General features: G+C 47.6%; 1 protein-coding gene across 2 annotated transcripts in view; it reads left to right on the top strand.

Moving 5' to 3' along the window:
• The first annotated feature begins 750 nt into the window (after positions 1-750).
• The window catches only part of dlgap1a (discs, large (Drosophila) homolog-associated protein 1a), a 1,321,170-nt gene continuing 1,306,522 nt past the window's right edge, over positions 751-15,398 (top strand). The window contains exon 1 of one of the 2 annotated variants that reach the window (XM_072467915.1): positions 751-1,034. The gene's annotated coding sequence lies outside the window, so the exon portion shown is untranslated. The remainder of the gene's footprint in view (positions 1,035-15,398) is intronic. The other variant, XM_072467917.1, reaches the window with a different exon arrangement.

Here is a 15,398-nt window from a genome sequence, read left to right as displayed (position 1 = left end):
TGCCCTGCCCTTATGAGGATGGGCTCAAGCAACCCATAATAGATAAATTGGGGTATTGGAGGAGGGGGGGGGGGGGGGGGGGGTTCAGAGGCTGCAGTGGGGTGTCCAGAGATCGGGGAGATAGGGGCATCATTTAAAAATGATGCCCCGATCTCTTTGTCAGTGCAGCAAATTGAGGTAAGTGTGGCCTTGGCAAAGGACAGAGGCCAAAGAAAAAGTCCTGTTTGATAGTGGGGTCATTTTCGGTGTTGCAGGCGCTAAGAAACACCCCGTTAAATGCGTCCAAAACGGGACTCTGTTTTTTTCCAGTTCAATCTCGCCCATAATTATTTCAGCCACTTCATGCCGATGCAAAAAAACTAAACAATTTAAAGTTATTTTTATTTTGCATATCAGAAAAAGCTGGATCTGAACAGAACTTACAGAAACTGAGAATCCTTTAGTCACAATAACAGATCAGGTCATGCAATTGCTTTATTTCAACAGTCGCCTTTAGGTCACCAGATGTCAGCAACTTCACAGCACAAACTAATATGAATGAAATGCTTATATTGGCAACACCCAGGAAAGACTTACCATATATGGAACAAGTCTTGCATGACATCACTGAACTTCTGTTTCAAAAGAGAAAATTATTTTACATTTAGCCTAGCAGGACAAATATTGGCTGAAAACCCCTGTTAGCTGAATCCATTAAACTGAATGCACTGTTCTGATCGATCAGAAACCTATTTTCCTAGGGTTCAGGCAATACACTGATCCAGAATCTCCATTCCAGGTCTTTGTAGCAGCCTTTGTTCCTCCATCTATATATGTATTATTTTTTTCTCTCTGTCGACATTTGGTGCTGCAGTGGCTATGAGGTGCAAGCTGTAGAGACTGCGAGAATGTGCTTCACCATTCCAGTTCAGTAAGTGCTGTACAGTGAATGCATCAATCCCGCTGGGCAACTGCTGTTTACTAGACAGAGCACCGTTCAGGATTAGGTGTATTCTCTACACACGTGCTCTGAACAGAGTGATCCCTCTGAAGAGGTGAGTGTTTTTGTTTTTATATTAGCTGCTGAATCCAATCTTTTTGACTGTCGCCATCCTCATTCTGGGTCAGGCTCAGTTCATCACATTACATTTGCTCAATATGTATAGGTCCACAGCCAGGCTGATTGGTGCTACAATATAAACTCACAGCAAGATTGTGTCTGCTTTCCCCCCAGTATAAAGCACACTCCATCTGGGGTTCAAAAAAGGAGCAGAGTTGGCTGTGCCTATTGAACAACACTATTTTGAAGGTATTTTACAGATGGCTTGGCTCGTTTAATTGTATTTCTTTCACTGAAAGCAGAAGTCAATCAAACCCATACTATTATAGACAACTGCCCCAGGGATGGTTTTATACAGATCATTTCAGAGTGGTGTATGTGTAGAATTGATTTGGAATACTACTTATGTAAAGCGATGAGTGCATTGAACCCATTGGAAATGAAATCAGCCTAACATGTAAAGGAATTGGTCCAGCTATGTGATGATCCAGGTTCAGGATATCACCTCTCACAAGCTAAGCATTTGTTTAAGGAAGAGCTTTTCAGCTTTGAAACAAATGCCTGATTTGTGAAGTGTGCTTGGAGCAGCTTTTGATTTTAAAATCCAGCATGAAAGCCGTAAATTCCCCTGCTGTAGAGAAGGCAAATTAAAGCTGCAGAAGTGAAATAAAATCATTTAACGATACAAGTTTTTTATACTTATCAGCATATTTATCAGACAAAGCGATTGTAGAATATGGGTTGGCAGATGGGTTTCAATTTTTTGGTGACTTCTGCTTGTTCTGATCAGTTGCAATCATTTAAACAGTCAGATTTGTGCGTGCAGCACATGGTTGCCCATACAGTAATTAGCAGAATCTGTCAGCCTTTAATTCCACCTCTTCCATCGGCTTTCAATTAGAAATACTGACTTCCTTAACATTCATTGTTTGAGTGTGTTCAGACTGTTACTCTGATGGATAGGGCTGTGCATGCACAGGGGTGTTAAGCTATCATCTACATTCCTTAAGACACTGAAGTCTGAGGAACATTCGCTGGTTTTTGGAATGTTTCCAAATCATTAGACCAGAAGATTGATCGACACAACAAATGAGCACAGTAAATACATTGAGGAAAAACATGTTCCTCCAAAAAATCATGTAGAATCTGAGTGGATATCGTGGGCAAAAAAATCTTAGAAACTCAAAGAATTTCCCACTAAAAATGTATGCTGCCTGATGAAGAATTTCTGAAACATCTTTAAAGATTTATTAGTTATATTTCAAGTGATTTATTTTGAGACAAAAGAAATGTAAAACCTTGTAAGAGATTTGGGCAGAATAATTAGATTGATTCAGATCCCTGTAAACTGAAAAACAGTGTTATGAATGCATGCTTATATAAATAAACTGACTCCCCCACTTCCTGCCACCTACTCCAGAAACTGGATTTTGTTCTTTCTTATCATGCCCCAGTAATCTGGTGAAAGCATTATCTGAAAGAAGTGTGTGGTGCAATGGTACGTTTTATATGTGTAATAGCACACACTGACAGGAGAATTAGGTTTTAACTCTAACAAAAGATGACAACCACAGTGCTATCAGAACAGTTTTACCATAAAAAAGGTGAGAGCCCAGGGCAGGTGAAACACGTGACCAACATTATCCTTTTCCTAAGCTGGGTGTTAATGCACTTTACCCAGCTCATGGTGTGCTGTTTTTTTGACTGTCGATCTCTGGTATTTTATTGTTTGATGAAACCAGATATAGAGCGATAGCTGGTTGGTGATGCACAGTCCTTAGCTGGTCTGGGGCCAATATATGCAAGAGTAGTTTACACTCCCTGGGTAATCTATCCTCCAACATTCAATACTTTACACAACATCACGTGTGGAGTTTGATTTCTTTTCACCTGTCTTGTTTCCAATAAATGTGTTAAAGTTTTGTCATTACAGGTAGACTGCATGGAGGAACAGGTGGTTTGCAATTAAGAATAGCAGCTGTATAATGTCAGTAGTACATAATTACAATAGATATGTGATGTCAGAGCTGTTCAGTTATAATGGGTGTAATTGTGATTCATTGAATCAGATAAAATATACGATGGAGATGCAGAATTAAAATGGATGCCTAGGTACAGAATAACTGAAATTTATTCCAGTTTCTCATATCAGATATGTTTTTTTGATATAAGATATTACATTTTTCGCCAAAAATATAATGATTAAAAATCTATTCGTTTTTCAGCAGTCTTCTTAATGAAGAGTCAATACAAAGTTAACTTGTTCAGGAGGAAGTACTAAAGTTGAAGATGCGTATGAAAGTAGAAATAGTTAAGACTTGATCATTAGAAGCATATTTCAATTCAGTTGGTTAGTGTTTCTGATTTTTCTAGTTTCTCCACCCAATTGGATTATTTTCGTTTTCTGCTTTGCATTGCTATAGATCTTCTACTTACTGGGACAGGATGCACTAGGCTATGGATACATCTGCAGTTATCATTAATGCCATTTCATTGTTGACCAGAAAAAAACGAGTTTGTATTTTCTTTCAACTCCACTGGTTCTGCCACCTATTGCTTTTCCAAAAAGGGGTGTTAAAGGGGTGAGGAAATAGGCATAACGATTGGTGGATGGGAGGGGCCCCTTGAAGTCCACGCTCAGTCGCTCAAAGGGACCCGAGGCCTTCACGAGCCGAACCTTTTCTGGCCGGTAGAAGTGCGGTTTGCACTCTGCACAGATCTGGCAGGCCCTGACCATGGCCTTGACCTCCTTGGTTGAGTAAGGTAGGTTGCGGGACTTGATAAAATGGACGAGCCGGGTAACCCCCGGGTGGCAGAGGTCATTGTGGATGGCTTGCAGGCGGTCCTCCTGCGCGTTGGCGCATGGCCCGCGGGACAGGGCATCTGGGGGCTTGTTGAGCTCCCCTGGACGATACTTGATATCGTACGTGTAGGTGGAGAGTTCGATCCTCCACCTCAAAATTTTATCGTTTTTTATTTTGCCCAGTTGCGTGTTATCGAACATATAGGCGACCGACCGTTGGTCGGTGACGAGGGTAAACCTCCTACCGGTGAGGTAGTGTCTCCAGCGCCACTCAGCCTCAACAATGGCTTGTGCCTCCTTTTCGACTGCAGAGTGTCGAACCTCGGAGGTGGTGAGGGTTCGGGAGAAGAACGCTACTGGTCTGCCTTCCTGATTGAGGGTAGCAGCCAGGACGACGTCTGATGCATCGCTCTCTACCTGGAAAGGGATGGTTTCGTCCACCGCGTGCATAGCGGCCTTGATGATGTCGGCCTTGATGCGGTTGAAGGCCAATTGAGCCTCAGCCGAGAGGGGAAAAATGGTGGTCTTCATGAGTGGGCGGGCCTTGTCCGCATACTTGGGGACCCACTGGGCAGAAAAAGAGAAAAGTCCCAAGCACCATTTGAGGGCCTTGAGGCTGTGGGGGAGAGGGACATCCTTAAGGGGGCACATGCGGTCGGGGTTGAGACCTAGGACCCCGTCTTCCACGACATAGCCGAGGATAGCTAGCCGGGTGGTGTGGAAAACGCATTTGTCCTCGTTATAGGTCAGGTTAAGGGCTCGGGCGGTCAGGAGGAACTTTTCGAGGTTAGCGTCATGGTCCTGCTGGTCATGGCCGCAGATGGTGACATTGTCCAAGTACGGGTATGTAGCCCGCAAACCGTACTGGTCCACCATTTGGTCCATCGCCCTTTGAAAGACGGAGACCCCAGTTGTGACACCGAAGGGGACCCTGAGGAAGTGGAAGAGCCGGCCGGCTGCTTCGAAGGCAGTATAGGGGCAGTCTTTTGGTCGGATGGGGAGCTGGTGGTAGGCGGATTTGAGGTCGACCGTGGAAAAGACTCGGTATTGGGCGATCCGATTTACCATTTCCGCGATGTGAGGAAGGGGGTACGCATCAAGCTGCGTGAATCGGTTTATGGTCTGGCAGTAATCCACGACCATCCGTTTCTTCTCTCCGGACCGGACTACCACCACTTGCGCTCTCCAAGGGCTGTTGCTAGCCTCGATGACCCCCTCTCCCAGTAAGCGCTGGACCTCTGACTTGATAAAAGCCATATCTTGGGCACTGTAGCACCGGCTCCTGGTGACGACGGGCTTACAGTCGGGAGTGAGGTTCGCGAATAGCGAGGGGGGTGCGACTTTCAGTGTCGCAAGGCAGCACACCGTGAGGGGGGGCAAGGGTCCGCCGAACTTCAGTGTCAGGTTTCGGTGGCTGCACTGGAAATCCAGTTCGAGCAGCAGGGGGGCACAGAGGTGAGGGAGGATATAAAATTTGAAATGGGTGTATTTGGCGCCCTGGTTCGAGAGATCCGCAATACAGTACCCCTTGATTTGTACCGAGTGGGACCCGGATGCGAGGGCAATGGTTTGGGATGCGGGATGGGTGCGTAGGGAGCAGTGCCTTACCGTTTCAGGGTGGATAAAGCTCTCCGTGCTCCCGGAGTCGAAGAGTCATGCAGTGTCGCGCCCGTTGACCTGGACCTGCATCATAGAGTTCTGCAGGTGTTTTGGCCGAGTTTGGTCGAGGGTGATCGCTCCCACTCGTGGGTAGTCCGAGTCCTCAGCCGAGTCGGATTCATAAAATGGCCGCCGCCGTCGGTCGCATATGTCGGGTCGAGAAGATGGCCGCCGACAAGATGGCCACTCCCATGATTCGCACGAGGCTGATGACGCGTCAGAAGGGGGCGTGCCGGGTCGGTGCACAGCAGCATTGCGAGGCCTGCGGGCCTGAGAGCCTGATTTTCTGGCCGGCTGTTCTTTGTTTTTCTGGCCCCTGGGTCTGGCCAGGCAGACCCTCGCAAAATGCCCTTTCTTCCCGCAGTCGCTGCAGATCGCGGAGCGGGTTGGGCAGCATGGGCGTGGGTGCTGGCCCTGCCCGCAGAAGTAGCACGGTGTGCCCCCATGGTGAGCGGGTCGCCGCGTGGCGCAGACCTGTAATACGGCTGAGTATGAGGAAGTCCGGGGGGGGGGGGCTCGCAGAGTCCGCGGGGTACGTACCCAAGTTATGTCGGGCCACCTCCAGCGAGGAGGTGAGCGTTAGCGTGTCCTGGAGGTCTTTTGCCCCGTTTTCGAGCAGCCGCTGCTGGATGCAGGTCGAGCGGATGCCAGACACGAAAGCATCTCAGATGTGCAGGTTCATATGGACTTCCCCTGTCACATCCTGATGGTCACAGTCCCTGGCAAGCGCGGTGAGTTTCTCGACGAATTCGTCTAGCGATTTCCCCGAGCACTGCCGGCAGGTCGAGAGCAGATGCCTGGCGTGTACCTCGTTGATGGGTTTGACAAACCGCTTGCGGAGTAACTCGACCGCCTCTTCATAAGTCGTCGCCTTTTCGAGCGTGGCGGAGATTCTGTGACTCACCCGGGCGTGGAGTAGACGCAGCTTGCGTGGCCCCAGGATGGGAGTCTCTGCGGAGTCCAGGTAGGCCTCGAAGCACCGCAGCCAGTATTTTAAAATTTCCTTCGCCTCCGGTGTCCGTGCTTCCAGATTGAGCTTCTCTGGTTTTAGGCCTGCGTGAATCTAGTTTAGTCTAATAAATTGAGGTACCTTCAATAACGACGCTTAGGGTGTAAACGGTAAAGAAGGCTTTATTAGACTAAGAACTATGCTAGAGCTGAGACATGTGCTGACTGCTGCACAGCCCATGAGGCAGCCCTTTATATATGGCTCACAGATGGGCGGAGCCAGAGGCGGAGTCCCCAGGGTTCCAAGCCCGGTCTTAAAGGGGACATCACCTTACATGATGATAAGGCAGTAACAGTTCATCACAGTTTTATTTATACTTATGTTGGTTTATGTTGGTTTATATAATATAGAAAACAAAGTACACAGTCTACAGCAGAAAGTTGCCTCAATGTATACTGTGCAGCACATACTAATGTCACATACATGTGTCACTCATTTGATCCATGCTATTCCTCTCAAACATAAATACAGATAGCTGCTAAGACTAATCACCACCCTCCCCACATTCCTGGTGAAAATGGTCCGTATGAAGTGGGCTCACTTGATACAAAACAATAAAAATATTTTACTAGTTTCAACATTGAATAAGTAACTATTTTCATTTCAAAACCGTTTTATACGAAATGACCATTGCTGAAATAAAAGATTAATTATTTTTATTCCCACGAATTGTATGACAAAAATCATCAAATATCAGTGCTCCTTACAGAATGACTGGAATTGCTGTGGCAAATTGTTAAATGATTGTGGGATGCTTCCATTCCACAGAGATCGCCTGGCAATGAAAAGATACATTCACCTTCTACATGTTTCTCCTTCTGAAGTTCTGCCTCTAATGCTTATAAACAGAGTAGTGTCAGATTGAATATACTATCAGCGACCATTACAGATTTATTGTACTGATCTTGTTTCCATGGGAAATCAGTGTAACGCAATGTGCAACTGTGCTCCACATCCTTTATAGAAGTAGAAATAAATAGGTTTTTCATCTATATCACAGACTGTATTAGAATAATTAATGCTACCGGGTGATTGATCTATAAAATCTCATATCAAATTAAAATGCAAACAGCGTTACCTTAATATAGCTAAAAAACATTTGCAATACTCAAGTCAAAAGTTGTTTGCAAAACAAGGTCATAATGTAAACAATTAACTATTTTTGTCTGATTACAAGTATTTATAGAATCCATACAGTGCAGAAAGAGGCCATTCGGCCCATTGAGTCTGCACCGACCCTACCGAGGCCCACTCCCCCGCCCTATCCCAGTAACCCCACCTAACCTGCACAAAGGGGCAATTTTAGCTTGGCCACTACACCTAAACTGCATGGGCGTGCTCGAACAGCAGCGTCTCGCTCAACTCGGGATGCGACACAGCCTCTCGCAAGATTTATCCGGCCCGCTACATCTCGCAAAATCTAATAGGAGCTTCGTCCATAATGGCGGGACCTAAATTTGTATATTTAAGTGTGCAGTTAGGCACACTTAAATATATCTCTGCCAAAGCTAACCAGGCCCCGTTATCTAATGGCCTTGCCAAGGAGATCCCAGCTGGGTGCCGTTTACCACTGGTCTTCACCAATAGGGATCAGGCAGAACGGTACTTGGGGAGGTCTCCCAGGTGATCAGAGGACCCCGGGTGGTCAGCTTCTGGGTAGGATGGCACCCTGGCTTTGCTGATGCCAACCTGCCAGCTTGGCACTGCCAGCCTGGCACCCTGGCAGTACCTCCCAGGCACCCAGTGCTACCTATGTGCCAGCCTGGCACTTCCAGGGAGCCCAGGTGGTGTTGGCTGTTGCAGTGCCAGGCTGGCAGTGCTAAGGTGATATTTTGCCCATGCCGGGGATCGGGCCGGAGGATGCCCTGCCCTTATGAGTTGAAGTGCGGGGGTCTCGAGGACCCTCCAACATGTACCTTCCTCATTGCAGGAAATGAAGGTAAGGCCAGAAAAAATAACAGAGTCCTGTTCGATAACAAGGTCGTTCCCTGCGTTACAAGTGCTGGGAAACACCCTCCTAAACCCACCCAGAACTGGACTTTTTTTTGTTATATCACCAGGGGCGGGATTCTCCCTTCTGGGGACTAAGTCCCCACGCCCGCCAGAAAACGGGCGAGAATCACTCCGGACTTTTTCCTCAAAGGTCCGGGGTGATTCTCCATTTTCCAGGGGGCTAGCAGAGCCGCGGCGCGCGTCCCGCAGCTCTGGCTACCGGCGGGGGCCTGCTAGCCAGACCGAGCGGCCGCGCATGTGCATGGCGGCTGCAAGCGGGTCTGCGCATGCGCGCGGCAGCCCACCTCGGCACGGGCGCCGACGGCATAGCAGAACCAGACATCAGACCCGCGCGGAAGAAGGTAGGTCCCTCCCAGATCGCTATGGCCCGCTGATCGGTTCCCCCCCATCGCGGGCCAGGCCACTACTGAGGCCCCCCTGGAGTCAGATACTCCCTGGCCCCCACCAGGACCGCCACCGCGGCTGCGGGTTCCATCTCCCACCGAGTGGTACCTCATGTAAACCACGCCGGCGGGAGTTCGACCGGTCGACCGCAGAGAATCGCCGCAGGAGCCAGTTCCAACGGCCCCATCGACCGCGCACCGGGACTGGCGGGTCCACAAAGTATCGCGGAAGCACGTCGCGCTGGATTTCTGGTGTGAATGGCTATTCTCCACCCCCGCGCCGGGTGCAATTCCTTCGCGGAGGGTCGGAGAATCCCGCCCCAGGAGCGGGATTCTCCCGCAACTGGCCCGACGCCGGCGCCAAGAACGGCGTGAACCACTCTGGCATCGGGCTGACCGGAAGGTGCGGAATCCTCCGCACATCCGAGGGCTAGGCTGGCGGCGGAGGGGTTGGCGCCGTGCCATTTGGCGCCGACGGGCTGGCGCGATTTGGCGCATGTGCAGAACCGCCGGTGTGGTTCAGCTCATGCGCAGACCGGCTGGAGTGGTTCGCACCGCTCTAGGTTCAGTGCTAACCACTGTGGCACCATGCTGCCTTGGTTCATATTTTCAAGAATATTAGTACAAATGCCACGATGTATGGCAATAACCAGGCCACAGATCTGATATCGACCTGATAGTGAATAGAGGAAGTGAGAAGGGCTCCATAATTTTCTAACTTGTATAATTTCAAAACAATCTTACCTACAACCCACTAATTGCAGAATAGAGCATTAGCAAAATAGCGCATTAATTTTCCAATATAATTTAATGTTCCGGCTTTTTAAAATGACTTTCTGTTTCATCTGCCTTATTTCTAACTTCACCTTGACAACCTCCAGTTATGGGTGGATCTAGTCAAAACAGTGGACTTCCCCATGCTTACTATCAATGTTGCTATGGATTACTGTGGAACATATTAGGTCTTTCCGAGGATCCCTTCCCTGCATCAGTCTGCATTTTCCAATGTCTTGGTGGAAAGTCAACACATTACAAATAGAACAGAAATGGCAGCCTGGACGTGGATCACATTGCTTCTCCACTGGAGAGCAGAATGAGTGATTAGTACCGATATTTGCCCATATGCTGAGATCTTGTCATCTGTGGCACTGGGGCCAGATGTGGCATGAAAGACAGATGCTTTTCATTTTAGAAAGGGAGGTAAAAGTATCCATCCTAAACTACTTCCTGAACAGTTCCCATTCGGCAAAGGGAGCACCTTGATGTCCCTTCGGTGGATGTACGGAGCCATAAAACAGGAGACAAAAGAACATATTAAAAATGTTTTTCAAGTTATTATTATAACCTGACATTTCAGTTATTTTTATTGACTTGACGCCTCTATTTTCAGGCTATGCAGTGTTCCCGATAGGATACTCTCTGGCAGCGAAGAAATAAAATAGCAAGAAATGTAGCTTCTTGTTCATCTATATCCTGTTATGGAAACATAGAAAATAGGAGCAGGAGTAGGCCACTCGGCCCTTCGAGCCTGCTCCACCATTCATTATGATCATGGATGATTATCCAACACAGCAATCTATTCCCACTTTTGCTCACATCTTTTGATCCCTTTAGCCCCAAGAGCTATAGCTAACTCCTTCTTGAAGAGATATAGGATGGGATTCTCCGGTCTGCCAGCCGCCTGTTCCTCAGCAGCGTATGCTCGCTAGCAGCGGGATTCTCTTCCATCACATGCCAATGGGATTTCCCATTGTGGTCAACCCATTCAACCGGGAAACCCGCAGGTGTGGGTGTACTGCCGGCGAATGGAGAATCCCGATGGCAGAGAATTCCAGAAACAATGGCCGGGATTCTCCGATTCTGCGCCGGGTCGGAGAATCCCCAGGGGAGGCGCGAATCTTGCCCCGACGCCGGCTGCCCTATTCGCCGGCGCCATTTGTCGGGGCCGGTGGCCGTGGACAGCAGCCCCCCCGGCGATTCTCCGGGCCCCAGTGGCCCGAGTGGCCGTCCAATTTTGGCCAGTCCCGCCGTTGTGAATTACTCACCTCACGCACGGTGGGACCTGGCAGGTAAGTGTGCAGGGGTGGTCCTGGGAGGGCGCGGGGGGATCCGACCCCAGTCGGGCCCCCACGATGGCCTGGCCCCCGATCAGGGCCTACCGATCTTGCGGGCGGGCTGTTTCTGTGGGGGCCTTCTTTCCTCCGCGCCAGGCCCCTGTAGGGCTCCGCCACATTGCCCAGGTCTGTGCTTGTGCGAGATCACGCCGGCCGTTCCGCGCATGCGTGAACTCGTGCCAGCCCTTTGTCGCCGGCTGGAGTGGTGCTGACCACTCTGGCGTCTGAAAATTTGGAGAATTCCTCACTTTTGGGGGCTGCTGACGCCGGAGTGGTTGGTGCCGTTTTTCCTGCCGGCGTGGGGACATAGCCCCATTACCGGAGAATCCCGCCCAATGTTTTGGTCTCAACTGCTTTCTGTCGTGGCTCCCAACCTCCCCAGCCCGAACACACTATGGGAGGCTCCCTTCCCCCTCCTTGCACCCCCCCAACATGCACGCAGGACATACCCGGCCCAATCGCGCATACACAAAAGATGGCAGATTGGCAGAGCCAACTTGGCACCACCCATGCGAGCTGGCAGTGCCCACCTGGGCAACTTGGCAGTGCGCATTCCCCTCTCTCAATCTATAGCCATTGAGATAATTATCTGCTTTCCTGTTTTTGCTACCAAGGTTTTGCTACCAAAGCAGAGAACCTCACATTTAGCCACATTATACTGCATCTGTCATGCATTTGACCATTCTCTGAACTTGTTTAAGTCACATTGAAGTATCTTTGTATCCTTCTCACAACTCACCCTCCCACCCAGTTTTGTGTCACCTGCAATATATTACATTTTGTTCTCATCTAAATCATTATTATTATGAATAGTCACTCCTTGCCATTTGTAAAAAAACACATTTATTCCTCATCTTTATTTTCTGTCTGCCAACTACTTTTCTATCCATCTCAATACACTACCCCCAATCCCATGCGCTTTAATTTTATACGTTAATCTCTTATGTGGGACATTGCCGAAAGCCTTCTGGATGTCCAAATAAACCACATCTAATTTTTTAATAATCTTAATTGTCAATATTGGCTCACCTTCATCAACTCTACTGGTTACATTTGTCAAGCATGCATTTCCCTTCATAAATCCTTGCTGACTCTATCCGATACTGCCACTGTTTTCCAAGTGCTCTGCTATGAAATCTTTTACAATGAGCTCCCGCACTTTCCCCACAACCGACATCAGGCTGACTGGTCTATATTTCACTGTTTTCTCTCTCCTGCCCTTTTTAAAAGTAGAGTTACATTAGCTACTCTCCAATCTGTAGGAACTGTTCCAGAGTCCATAGATTCTTAGAAGGTGACCACCCCACCAGTGCATCCACTATTTCTAGGGCCACTTCCTTAAGTACTCTGGGATGTAGATTATCAGGCAGGCCTGGGGATTTATTAGCCTTCAATCCCATAATTTCCCCCACACCATTTCTCGGCTAATCTTGATTTCCTTCAGTTCCTTCCTTTCACTAAACCTTGTGTTCCCCAACATTTCTGACATGTTATTTGTGACCTCATTTGTGAAGACAGAACCAAAATATTTATTTAGTTGGTCAGCCATTTTTTGTTCCCCATTATAAATTCCCCTGTTTCTGACGGTAAGGGACCTCTATTTTTCTTCACCAATCTTCTTCTCTAGCAGCTTTTACAGTCAGTTTTTATGTTCCCCACAAGCTTACTCTCGTACTTTATTTTCCCCTTAATCAATCCCTTTGTCTCCCTTTGCTGAATTCTAAACTGCTCCCAATCGTCAGCTCTACTGTTTTCTTCTGGCCAATTTCTGAACCTCTTCCTTGGATTGAATGCTATCTCAAATTTCCTTTGTAAGCCACGGTTTGGCCACCATTCCCATTTTATTTTTGCGCCAGACAGGAATGAACAATTGTTGCAGTTCACCCATGTGCTCTTTGAATGTTTACCATTGCCCATCCACCGACATCCCTTTAAGTAACATTTCCCAACCATCATTGCCAACTCCTGCCTCATACCATTGTAATTTCCCTTACTTAGATTCAGTCTCAGAATCAATTTTCTTGATGAAGAATTCTATCATATTATGCCGTTCATCCCCAAGTGGCCTCGCACAACTAGATTGCCCATTATTCTTTTCTCATTACACAATACCTAGTCTAGGATGGCCTGTTCTCTAGTTGGTTCCTCACCATATTGGTCTAGAAAACTATCCCCTATACACTCCAGGGATTCCTCCTCTATGGTATTATTAATTTGATTTACCCGGTACGGTAGCACAGTGGTTCGCACTGTTGCTTCACAGTGCCAGTGTCCCAGTTTCGATTCCCGGCTTGGGTCACTGCCTATCTGGAGTCTGCACAGTCTCCCCTTGTCTGCGTGGGTTTCCTCCGAGTGCTCCGGTTTCCTCCCACAAATCCCGAAAGACATGCTTGTTCGGTGAATTGGACATTCTGAATTCTCTCTCAGTGTACCCAAACAGGTGCCGGATTGTGGCGGCTAGGGGCTTTTCATAGTAATTCCATTGCAGTGTTAATGTAAGCCTACTTGTGACAATAATAAAGATTATTATTATTATATGCAGATTAAAGTCACCCATAATTACAGATGTTTCTTTATCGTTGATGTCTCTAATTTCCTGTATGATGCTATTCCCAACATCACCACTAGAGTTTGGGGGTCTATATATAAAACCCCCACTAATAATTTTTGTCCCGTGGTGTTTCTCAGTTCTACCCATACAGATTACACATTGTCAGAGCTAATATTCTACCTCACTTTGCGTTTATTTCCTCTTTTTACCAGCATTACAACTCCACTGCCTTTTCCTTTTTGTCTGTCCTTCCTAAATAATGAATAACCCTGGATGTTCAATCCCCATCCCTGGTCACCCTGCAGCCATGTTGCAGTAATCCCGACTATATCATACCCATTTACATCTAATTGCATGAATAATTAATTCACTTTATTGCAAATGCTCTGCGCATTAAGGTACAAAGCCTTAAGGCTTGTCTTTTTAACATTCCTGGTCCTGTTCCCATTATTTTTCACTGTGGCCCTGTTTGATTCTGGCCTTTGATTTCTTTGCCTATCACTTTTCACATCCCCCTTCCTGTCTTATGTTCGTGTCTGGGTTTCCCCCTCCTCTTACATAGTTTCCCATTCCCCCTTCCATTTTAGTTTAAGACCTCCCCCACTCTCGCAAATACTCCCCCTCGGCATCAGTTCTGATCCTGGCCAGATGTAACCCTTCCAGATTATACTTGTTCCACCTCCCCCAGAACCGGTCCCAATGTCCCAAGATTCTGAAATTCTCCCCCTTGCACCTCTTCAGCCACATATTCATCTGACATAACCTGCTACTTCTGCTCTGACTAGCACGTGGCACTGGTAGTAATCCTAAGATAGCTACCTTTGAAGTATTGCTTTTCAACTTACTTCCTAACTCCCTACATTTTGCTTTTAGGACCTCATCCCTATTTTTAACCTATGTTGTTTATTCAAACGACAACCACTGGTTATATACCCTCCCCCTCCAGAATGTCCCATAGCTGCTCCAAGACATCCTTGACCCTAGCACCAGGGAGGCAACATACCAACCCAAAGTCTTGTTTGCAGCCACAGAAACGCCTATCTTTTTCCCTTACAACTGAATCCCTTATAACTATTGCATCCCCACATGTTTTGCTCCACTTTGCAGCAGAGCCAACTGTGGTGCAACAGATTTGGCTGTTGCTCTTTTCCCTTTGAAAGGCCACTCCCCTCAACAGTATCCAAAGCAGTATATCTGCTTTGCAGGGTGATGGCACTAGTCACCTATTCCACTTGTTCTGTCTGGTGGTCACCCATTCTCTTCCTGCCTTTGGACTGATAGCCTGTGGTGCGGCCACCTCTCTCTGTATGTGCTGTCTATGATATTCTCCGCCTCGCTGATGCTCCACAGTATCTGCACGCACTGTTCCAGCTTTGAAACCAGGCTTCCACGAGCTGCAGCTGGAGACACTTCCTGTAGAGGGTTGGCCCTGGGCACTGGAAATTGCCCCGGCTTCCCACATAGAGCAGGAGGAGCACAACACGGCTTTGAGCTCTCCTACTGTGCCTTCACCCTTCAAATTAAACCGTTTGGAAGAAACTTAAAATCAAATAATATCAATCACTCGACTGCCTTTTTTCCCTGCTCCTCATTACAGTAGAATATAACTCTTACAAACTATAGACCACAAAATATAAATCGCATTAACCATAAGCGATAGAAGTAATAAATACTTACCTGACGGTACTCACCCAATCAGCTGCTTCCACTTGCCTGCATCACTTTTGAATCCTGATGACACCTCAGGAGCTCAAATCTACAAGCTTGCACTCTGCTCTCAGCCTCACTACTTCTTGTGCTCTTTCATTCTCCCGGCTCTGCTCTCAG

The sequence above is a fragment of the Scyliorhinus torazame genome, chromosome 11 (genome assembly GCF_047496885.1).
Source record: "Scyliorhinus torazame isolate Kashiwa2021f chromosome 11, sScyTor2.1, whole genome shotgun sequence".
Lineage (NCBI taxonomy): Eukaryota > Metazoa > Chordata > Chondrichthyes > Carcharhiniformes > Scyliorhinidae > Scyliorhinus > Scyliorhinus torazame.
Note: the sequence above shows the minus strand (reverse complement) of the source record. Positions and strands in the feature narration are given on the sequence as shown.